Source organism: Pteropus alecto, unplaced genomic scaffold (assembly GCF_000325575.1).
Source record: "Pteropus alecto unplaced genomic scaffold, ASM32557v1 scaffold511, whole genome shotgun sequence".
Classification (NCBI taxonomy): Eukaryota; Metazoa; Chordata; class Mammalia; order Chiroptera; family Pteropodidae; genus Pteropus; species Pteropus alecto.
Window position 1 is genome coordinate 137292 of NW_006431911.1, and position 11636 is coordinate 148927.

The window sequence follows — 11636 nt, forward strand, 5'->3', positions numbered from 1 at the left end:
TATGATTGAACGTCCTTGGCTTTCCCATCCTCTATATAGATCATTTGATCCTCTTCTTTATTCACTCTGTTTATTTCATTTAATATTCTTCTCATCTCAGATAATGTGTTCTTCATTTCAGACTGGTTCTCTTTTGTAATTTCCATACTCATTTTTATGGTTTTTATCTGTTTGTGGAAGTTCTCACTGAATTTATCTACACCTCCCAAAAGTTCATTGAGCATCTTTATAACCAGTGTTTTGAACTCTGCATCTGTTAGATTACTTGACTCCATTACATCTGGATCTCTGTTCTGTTCTCATATCGCGTCTGCTTCTTTGTCTTCCCATTTTGGCTGCCTTTCTGTGTCTGTTTCTATGTGCGAAGCAAAGCTCCTAAGTCTCCCGGTCTTATTAGTGTGGATTTGTGAAGTAGGTGTCTGTCCAGTGGCACAGTCCTAAGAGGAGTTCAGCTACAGGCCAAACTTAGCCCAGGCCTCTGCCCCTCTGGGGCCACCTGTTAAGATTCAGCAAGCAATCCACAGATGCTGTGCTTATAGTTGCGTCAAGAGGCCATGCCAGAAATCATGGTTAGCTGCCACCAGGGTGAGTCTTGGCGCTGCTCAGCAAGGAGCACCTGACTCGCCAAGGATACGCCTGGATGTGGCTTGGGTGGGACCACAAACTGGGGGAGGTGCGGTTTCAGGGAATCCTCTGGGTGGAGTGACCTGTTATCCAGTTTGATGACATCATGGCTATGGCAGAGTATACTGAGGAGGGCACTCAACAGGGAACAATGGATACTGCTGGCACTTCTGTACAGAGCGAGTCTCGCTTTGGCTCTCACTCTGACAATGTCTCCCTGTAAGTCCCTGGTGTCCCCTGGGCGCAGCCGAATCTGCACTGTGCTCAGAGAGAGCAGGTCCGTCACTGTGAAAATCCGCTCGCAGACGTGGCCCGTTTAAGAGGCGTCTGCCGCTGCCACAGCCTCCGTCTCAGCCGCTGGGACTAAGCAGCCCCAAGTCCTCGCGCCCCGTCTTACCTTCTGCTGTTGCACAGTGATTTATTGGTTTTCTCCCTAGTTGTATGGCTTATTCATCCCAGGTGATTTTTCCTTGCTGCTGCTCCTTGTTTCCGTCACAACTTTGATTTGGTCGCCAGAGAGATGAACAGAGCCTCTGTCATCTACGCCATTTTTTTCGGTCTCTTTCTTGTTCTTTTTACATGCTCTCCTTGCCGTTGTCCGGGCCCATGACCAAATCCCGACGATTTACATGTTTCTATCTCCAGCTCAGACCTCTCTTGTGAGGGCTAGACGTGAACATCCAACTCTACAACTGGGGTTAGCAAACTAAACTAAGGCCAAATTCTGTTCACCATCTGTTTTGTAAACAAAGTTTTACACATTCACACACCCAGTCATTTACACCTTGTCTATGACTGCTCTGTGTCACAGAGTTGAGGAGTTGTGGTAGAGATCACATGGCTTTAAATCCTAAATATTTAGTATTTGGTCCTTTACAGATAAAGCTGGACCTCTCCAATGAGAAGTCTTTCCTTCTTCCAGGTTTATTGAGATATAATTGACATACGACGTTGTGTAAGGTTCAGGTATACAAAGCATTACATGGATACACATACAATGCAATATGATGACCTCCAGCGTTAGCTAACACCTCCATCACTTTGCATAATTACCAGTGGTTTTTCCTTGTGATGAGAACGATTAAGATCTACTCTCTTAGCAACTTTTAAGTATATGAGTTAGTATCGTTAGCTATAATCACCATGCTGTATGTTAGATCCCCAGGACTTGTTAATCTTGTAACTGGAAGTTTGTGCCCTTGACCGACAGCTCCTCATTCCCCCCACCCCACCCCCAGCCCCTGGCAACCACCATTGTACTATCCGTTTCTATGAGTTTGGCTTTTTTTAGATTCCATATGTAAGTGAGATCATATGATATTTGTGTTTCTCTGACTTATTTCACTTAGCATAGTGCCCTCAAGGTCCATCTATATTGTTGCAAATGGTAAGATTTTATCCTTTTTTTATGACCAGGTAATATTCCATTATACATAGGTACTTCTTTATACATTCATATTTTGATTGAAGCATTTAGTCAATTTACATTTAAAGTAATATTTGATAGGTAGGTAGTTATTGCTATTTTATCAATTGTTTTGTGATTGTTTTTGTACTTCTTCTCTGTTCCTTTCTTATTCTCTAATCTCCACTCTTGTACATTAGATTTTCCATGGTGTAGTGTTTGGATTCCTTTCTCTTTATTTCTTGTATATCTCTTGTAGATTTTTGGTTTTTGGTTACCATGTGCTTCATATATACCAAGCTATGGTTATAGCAGTCTAATTTAAGTTGATAGTCACTTAAGATTTAACACATTCTAAAATCACTATCGTTTTTACTCACCCTCTCTATATTTATGAAAGTCCATTCAAGTTGTCGCAAACAGCAGGATTCCCTTCATTCTCATGGCTGAATAATATTCTACTTTGTGTATGTGCATGTGAGATTTGGCCCGTAGGCCATAAGTAGTTTGCCAACCCCTCATCTAGCATGTTGCTTGGCAGATTCTTACAATTTTTTCTTTCTTTTCCTTTCTTCTCCCCACTTTTTTTTTGTAAATAAAAAAGACATGCAGGGAAGAACTTAAACATGAGAAATGTTCTCCAACCAATATTCTTTAAATTTGCATACAGAGAGGGCACAACACATGGTTAAAAGAAAATGCGATTATTTTGCAATTGACATGATCAAAGTAGACAGCAGCCAAAAGTACCTTGATCATTTGGCATCTTCCTAAAGATCCACTTCTCTTTATGTTGTGCAGACATGGCCACTCTGATAAATACTCCAGTGACAAGACAGAAATGAGTATCAAGTGACCCCTAAAAATGTCTTGGAGCAATGAAGAATAACTCAGTGATACTTGTCTTTCCAATCATTGTATAAGGGGGACACACACACACACACAGAGGAGCGTGAACGCACACATGCATGCACACCCTTAATCTTTCCAGTTCTACCTTTGGCTTTTTGTTGTCTGGATTCTGAACTGTCCCATCCTTTTCTTCTCTTTCCCCAGAATGTTGAGACACTTTTCCTTGGAGGAATTGGTAGTGAATCTGATAATGGCACCCAAATTGGCAGTGCATATGTGCTTATTTGTGGTTGTTTTATTCTTATCTTAGTTCTTTAAGCCATTCACTTTTCCCACCAATACTGAAGTCATCAGTGCTGTGCTGGTCACATATCTTCTCTTTATTCCTAGTGTTAAAGACCTTTTGTTCCTCAGGCTCAGAGGTGCCAGTTAAAAAGATAGAAACTGTTTATGCCACCTAAGTAATTTAGCAAAGGCAGTGGGGAAATGTTAAAATTAACGTTTTCTTTGTTTAAAAAAAAATAGTATTTTTTTTAAAAGGTAAAATGAATAATTTTTGAAATTTTTTCTCCAAAATAGAACTCTAAAAGAGGTAAAAGAGTTCAGCATGTACTTTTGGAAAGTTTATTATATATAAGAATCTGATTTACGAGCACAGCTTTTTAACAAAAAAAAAATGTTCATTTCCTGGATGCCAACTTATGATAACAACTATCCATAGATCAGTTTTCAAAGCATGATGTGATTTTCTTGATCTTCAAAAGAAGAATAATGTGACCTTATTCAGGCTTGAAAAAGCCTCAGCTCAAGTGTCTTTGGGGAAAAGTCACACTTTGTAAATTATTAACTCCACTGGTACTCCTTCAAGGTTACATACACTACTAAGGGTAAGAGACGAACTGGAACAAGCCACCATCGGGAAATTTAGCTCAAACACACTCCTCTGGAATATTTAGACCCTTAAATTTCGGTACTTTAAATCAAGTCAATAAGATACATTTAATGAACACTCCTATTGTGTGAAATATAAAGCATTAAGTACAAATCATATCAGTTTAATCTAGAAAAAGTTTGCTCGTTCATTCATTCATTCATTAATGGGAACCATGGAAGGGAACATGAGTCTCTCCTGTGGGCCACGCTCTGTCTCCTAGAGTCACGTTTAGTTCTCACAGTGACCACGGTGGCTCTGGCTCCAATAGCACGGACGAGAAAGCGGAGGCTCAGAGAGAGTTAGTAGGGCATTCGACTTAGTGGTGGGCAAAGATTTGAACTCTCTTCCCTGTTTTCTGTTTATAGGTTTGATGTTTTATGTTGAAACAGAAGATAACTGCTCACTCTTCAATACTGTCTAGGGCAAGATGTTCTTTGCAAACCAGTAGGATTCTACACATCTGATGATAGGCCACCAGTGAAATAAATATATTTTATGACTGCAATGGGAATAGAAAAATCGATACATATAAGTGTGCCCCCTTTTATTCTCTAAATAAACTAAGCTATATCAATCCAAAACTGCTTCCCAAGTAATCTAAGTGGTAGCATATTGCTCATTATAAGCATTTTGAATATGCTTATAATCTCCAAATCATTTTTGAGTTTTAGAAATCGTTGATATGATCTTCCATTTGACAAAGCGATAATCAGCTATATGGTACCCCTGTCTGAGCCATGATTTGACACAAGGAATCATATCCAACTCATTCAATGATTTCCCCCTTAAATGGATGTCATTTGGGCCCCAATGCTAGCTCTCAGATTCATTGTAGCCCAGGGACCACAATGCTCGGTGCCCTAGATCTCAGCTGGCTGAGCCTGTGGAAATCACAGCTTTCTACATGGTGTGGACCACGGAGACATTTGTCACATTTCTGTTTGTCACAACTATTACTGGCATCCAGTGAGAGGAGACCAGGGATGCAGCTAAACATCTTATGATGCACAGGGCAGCCCCCCATAAAAAATGATCTGGACCAATAGCACTCTGGTCGAGAAATCCCGCTATAGGCGAGTTTATAGACCAGATGGCTGTCTATGTGTATGGGACGCCATGGCTTAGATTGAGATAGATTTCATTTTCTTCTGACCCTTTATTTGTGCTTAATCTGTACTAGTACAAACTTTATATTTCATTAATCTGATGAAGAAAAAAAACAATGAAAAAGCAGAAGCTAAGAAACTGGTGGACCACAGATAAATAAAGAAGCCCTACAGTGTTTAAAACCGTATTTAAGTAAAGAAAAAATAAAGGAATAATCCTGTGGTCTATCGTGTCTACGTGGAATTCAGGACAATGACAGTTTGCTCTCATTTTCTTTCAGTCATTTCACCTGAATCCTCCCCACACTGGTCTACCCAATTGTCTTAAGGTATCTTGTTTTCTGGTATTTTTCTTTTTGCCCTGCCCCATACCTCAATTCAGTTGTGTATTCCCCCTTATTTCCTACTCACGTGCTACACTTACCACAGTGATATCCACCGACAACTTGCTTGTCCAATATGTATGTGTTTGATGAATTAGTCAATTGGACATATTTATTTTTAAATAAACTGTCTCGTGGAATTCATCTTCAGAAAAGTTCCTAGGCTCGTAGAGAACGTTCCCATACACCCTTCCCTCAGGCTCCACTCACATTCGGATCTTACAGAACCACAGCCCATTTGTCAAAACTAAGACATTAACATGGGTTCAATGCTACTAACTGAACTTCAGACTCGATTTGATTTCACTATGGTTTTGGGGGTTTCTTTTTTTCTATTCCAGGATCCAATCCCTGATACAACACTGCATTTAGTGTTTTTTTTTTTCCTCTTTACTATTTCTTCTAGAGAAGAGTTGTTGAAAAAATAGCATTTGTCTCGAGCATTTGTCTTTATAGTTCAAGGAGTAACGCAGCCCTGAAGAAAACTTCACACTGTAAGCCACAAATAGGAAACCAGTGCCTCGCAGTTCCGTTTTCTTCGGTTGTTACAGTAATATCGCTGTGTTGTTGCCTTTCACTTGAATGAGTTGCTAACTTTTAAAATATAGAAGTTTTCATATAAAAGCCAGATTTGTGAATTCTCTTGAAAAATTGGAGGATTTGGCAGCACTGGTCCTGCTTTTGCATACAACTGCAAGCGTTTGTCCCCAAGTCGAGGCTGTCTCCTTTTTGGGGGGGCAGCAATCTCTATTTTATTCCTAGGGAGGCCAAATGTTGACTGTCCTCTTTCCCCACTATTGTGCTTCTGGTTGTCATTACGCTATGCCCTAGTCACAAATTTCCATTGCTGTCTCGGCTCTTGTAGGCAGCTGATTTGGCTTGTCTGGCTCTAAGCCTTAGGACCCATTTAAATTAGAGGGCAAGTAGCTGCCTGGTTCCAATTATCTTGGACCTGCATCTCAGGATGTGCATGCATCTAGAGAAACATAATTATCTTCCTAGAGGGGAGGTGTGTTTTTACTGCCGAAGAAAAAAAAAGAGAGAGTGTATCTAATAGGTCTGTATGAATGCTGCCTAAATATGGAGTCAATCTTAAGCAGTTAAGTCTGCACTCACCTCACAGAGCCTTGCAGTCAAGGGCAGAGGTGGACAAATAGGGACTCTAACAATCGACGATTATGTGCTTCTCATGGCAAAGGATATGCGCCCTGCCTTGTACTTTTAGAGGATTAAATAAAGTCCCAATTTTAAAATGAATAATGCATCCCTAAGAAAATAGGTAACAGTGGACCTGTTTAAATTTAGATTTTTGTTTCAGATACTATTGTTTGGCAATTTTCCTTTTCATTTGAACTGCATGCATATGTGGCTTGAGATTTGCAAGTTTAGCTTAATTTCCTCAACGGTATGTATGTATGTATGTATGTATGTGTGTGTGTATGTATGTATTTATGTATTTAATTTATTTTGGGGGATGACATTGATTAACAAACTCCAATACCAACGGTACTTATTTTAGAAATAACTTTGTATTTTGATTTTGTTCCAGATATAGACTTTTATTGTATCATCACTGTTTGGGTTATATTTAAAATTTTTTATTGTGCATTTTCTATACAATTTGGAAAAATTAAAATATGGAAATTATATAGAGCTCATGGCGAAGCACCTAGAAGGCCACTAGAACTTCCTATTTTAGCTCTCTGAAATAGAGCAACTTCCAGCAAACTTATTTTTACCAGTAAAGGACATTTAAGACTATTTTACTTCTTGGTTATTTTATTGATGTCTGTGCTGAGATGGTATATTGTTCATTTTTAAATTTGGGAAAAAGCTTCAAAGGAATAGCATTTTGTTATCTTGAATTAAAGATTACTGTATGCAAATCAAACCTTTAACTGTCTTAATAAACGAATGTTTGAGAATAGTTACTTTACGAAGATATAAAAACTTGGAAAAAATACTGAGGAAACTTCTGAAGAGAGAAATAACATTTTTCCTAGAAGTTTTTCTTTCCATAGCCCCACACCTTTTTATAAAGAACAATTTGAATTGTTCCTGTTATTTAGAATGACGACTAATAAAATAGCCAGTCACATACTATTATCTAGCTTTGTACAGGAAACGAAACTATAAAACTCTACTTCTAGTGTTTGGCTATAATATGTATTAGTCCATATTATGCATGCTCTGAGCACTGGTGCTAAGTGTTTGCATTCATGATTTCAACTGATCATCACAAAAGCTGAAGAGGTATGAATTACTGTCCCCATTTTACGGATCAACATACTGAAGGGCAGAGCGATTAAGTAGCGTGATGGATGCTGTGTGATGGACAGCTGGCAAGTGGCAGAACTGGGGTTTGATCTCTAGAGCTTGTTACCTGAACTACTGCATACACTGTCCTGCTTACTTACTGCTATGGCTTTAGGTCCCGTGATTCCTATGAAGTCAAGAAAAAGGAGAGCAAAAGCAGATTTCTGTCCTGGCCACTCCGGCCATTTCCATGAGCAGGGTTCAGGGAGCTCCTGGCCTCTGATTTCCCAAGCACCGCCTTCCTGACCAGATCTCAAAGGCTCAGAGTTGGAAATGCATATTTCTAATTCACACATTTGTATTATTCTTCTTCCTAAAGGATTTTCGGGCAGCTTGAAGAAAAAAGCACACACACAAAAATAAAAATAAAGCTGAACATACTAATGCAAGATTCGAAAACCTAGTAGATTTGGAAGAATTGCATTAGGAAGTCAAGTTAAACAGAACATTTGAAACTCTAAACAGCTCTGAGCTTCCAGGCAGCCAAGGGAGGGGAAGAAAGCAAAGTAGTAAGATTCCTGGAGTAATGTTAGAGGGGTGAGGGGAGGTCCCCACAATCAGGATTTTAAAAGATGGCTTTTGACATTTACTGAAGATCTGGTTGCAGGAAGAAATGAAAGGACCGCTGGCCAGAAGCTGGAGGAAGTCAGCACCTCTGTTGCTAACACATCGATTTTACGAGTTCTCAATTATACATGAGGACGGGCGATCCACGCCAGCAAAGAAGGTCCTCCACTTCCCTCCCAGGACCTGCTTTGTGATGCCCAGCTGAGAGGCTTACACCCACAAGGAAACACACTTCAAAGGCCGTTTGAAACACAAAACTGATAAAATATTTGAGAAGAGGTCAGACTTGTATTTGAATGCAAGGGGAATCAGTATTTGCTCGGAAGAATGAAGGCAAGAATGACACTAAAGGTTAATAGAGGGTCGTGGCGCATGTTCAGGGGAGTAAACGAGATCTTTCTATTAGCTGAGTTTTTTATGTTTAGAGCACAAGGCATGATGTTCTCTTAAATATGGATGAGCTGGAACAAGCCTTTTAAAAAATGTTCTCAGAAAGTATTTTTACAAAGAAAACAAAAAGAGAAATGTTCTTTATACACCTGGAGAAATGAACCAGAACTGGCATGAAGCCATTCCAGGAGAAACAGCACTGGCTTTGAAGTGACAACCATTAGGTCTGGCTGTAGGGTTCTGAGACTGAACCGGTGAGTCACTAGCTCTCATGTCAGAAACACACGTCGCAGGCATCTCTATTTCTTCTGCAACACCTAGCATCAGAGCAGTCACTCTATGTTGCACGAACAAGGGACTGTGATTCATATCTCTGTCCACCTGGCCCGGGCCTCATGGGGTTGTGCAGTGTCCGATCTGTGCGCCCATACGTGGCAGCCCTGCGAGAGAGGCTTCTCTTTGGGTCTTGGAAAATTTCTATTTCTGTTTTATTGTCTTCTGGACGAAGTGATATAAAAATAAAAAGCCGATGACTTGGACAAATAATTCAGTGTGCTTAGCTTTAACCCAAAAAAGGCTTGCAAAGCAAATGGATATAGAATTGGGGTTTTAAACCAATTTAAAGTATAGAAAAGGAGTCAGTTATCTTAAGAAATCCTGGGGTGATTTTTTTCATAGAGAGGACGTCTTTTGCGAAGTAAATAATCGTCTCATATAATTTTAAAAATCCAGATTTTCTTACTTACCATTTGCTTAAAAGGAAGGACACGGAAATGCACGCATGCGCTCTGCGACATGCCCAGGTCCCACTCTGACTCGCGTGCTCTCGGCCGGTCACGGTGCAGCCTCTGCCAGGAACCACTTGTGCCGCTTTAAGGAAACTGGACCCTCTGTAGAGATAATTACGGCGTGGGGCACAGAGTGGGGAAGGAGGCCTTAGGCCCTCACACTCTCCGGCAGTTCTCCATCCCCAGCCACTCGTGCAAGCACACACATAGGGAAGAGGAGCGGGCTCGCTCTGCACACTCCGCTTCCACACACACACCAAGGTCTCCACACTCCGGCTTGCCACCCCTGCTCCCTCCTATACAGAAACTTAAGAGCAGCCAAGGAGATGATCGTGCCGCTTGTACCCGGATTAGATGAGATCATCTATGCCAAAGTGCTCTTATACACTGTGCAGTACCATGTGCCGGTAAGACACCCTTGTTGCATGGAAGTGCTAAATACTGAATACCCACAGGCCAGGGGTCCCATGTGTGTCTGCACAACAGAACTGGGGAGGGGACTTCCCAAATTCCGACGCCTAGGCCCTTCCCAGAGATGAAGAGTTCATCGGTCTGGGATATGGCCTGGGCTTCAGCTTTTTTTTAAAGCTCCCCAGGTGATGCTAATGTGCAGATGAATGACAAACCAGTGCTACAGTCCATTCTGCCCCTGGCTCCAGGCAAACTTGTCATTGGTCCCTTCTGCCTGGAGGATTATAGTGACGATGATGACGGTGCGTAGATAATCCATGATACTTCCCCTCCTAGGATCTCTTAGGAGCGAGCCTGGATGATAACACACTGACAAAAGGGCTCAGCTATCAATTTTGTCTGATGTCTGTTTTCTTTCATTTCCTCGTGTGTGTCATATACCAGACCTTGAAACTTTTGGTTGAACTGCATCTCACTTTTGCATCGAATAGTTTCAAACATCTGCCCTGCATAAGGCACTTTAAAACACTCACTTTTGTGGGATCAGATCATTGAGTCTTGGGCAGATACTGGCATGTTCAAAAGAGAAGGTGTGTTACTGATTTTGTCACTGGAAGGTAAGAATTTGTAAATCAGAATGAACATAAAGCCAACGCCCATACTAAACCAAATCATACTGACAACGCAAATAAATGGTCTGTCAGTGAGGATGGGACAGAAATTCTAAGGGAAGTTCAGTTTATTTTTGATGCCTCTAGAGTCCCCTTCCCTCACTTATTGGGTGGCTCTGCTCCCATCAGTTACGGCCTGCCGCCCCGTCCCCCCACTCTTGCTACGAGCTCCATCTCTCCTGGTGATCAGGAAGGGCTGGGAGAGTCTACAGCCACGCCACCCTGAGCAAGCTGGATCCTGTCTGATCTCGGAAGCTAAGCAGGGTCAGGCCTGGTTAGTACTTGGATGGGAGATCACCTAGGAAGACCAGGTGCTGTAGGCATAAAAAATATGGGATTGTAAGCTGACAAGGACCTTGCAATCTGTGAGGTCAACCAAGGGTTTCCTCGCCTAAGAAAATTACAAAATGAAGGGCTGGGAGAGCAAAGTAAATGGCAGGCCATGTGGATTACGCCGAGCTCAGGCCGACTCATACAAGACCTGAACCACGAGTTTGTACCTTTTCCCAGTCCAGAGGCTGCAACGTGACTGGCAGAATGAGGAAGGAAACGTGTGCTACTGGATTTAGGGCTTGTGTTGGCCTGATCGGTGGAGGCGGCCATAGGCCTGTGGGACCCTAGTCAATGAGGTGTGCTGACCTGAGGGCACAGACTGCTGTCGCCGGGATTAGGTTGCCTCCAGGTTCAAACCATGACAGCTATGTAAGATAAAGACATTCCGATCCACCCGAAACTATTACTTGTCAGTTCTTGCAGGTAAATATGGCTTTTTCTGCTTTGGTTTTGTTTGGCCTCAGGTCAGGTGGGTACTCTCCTGAAACTGAGTCCCTGGGGAGATCATGTCCCTTTTATACTTCAACTAAAATTCCTACCCCCTAATTTTCAGCCATCGAATTAGAGACTGGAACTAATCATCTCTAGCAATGTTTTTGATAGTTCAATGGGACAAAAGATGCCTAGAGGACACCTATCTGACCCATCCCACTCTCCAAAGGAGAAAAGATGTAAGTGATAATGATGAGATGTTGCTTTATGAGCATTTTTGGCTATAAACCTCCTCCATAGTGATAGAAATGGTGAAGACCACCCAAATCCACCAACCCCTTCCCAGGCCCATGGCCACACACACGACGAGGTGTTTGGGAGTTGGACAAAAACAGTTTGAGCATGTTATTTGAAAATGCATATA

The 11636-nt window shown here is 41.5% G+C and overlaps 1 pseudogene; it reads left to right on the top strand.

The window, feature by feature from the left end:
* The first annotated feature begins 10651 nt into the window (after window positions 1–10651).
* LOC112472310 lies at window positions 10652–10770 on the top strand (annotated as a pseudogene).
* Window positions 10771–11636: the final 866 nt, after the last annotated feature.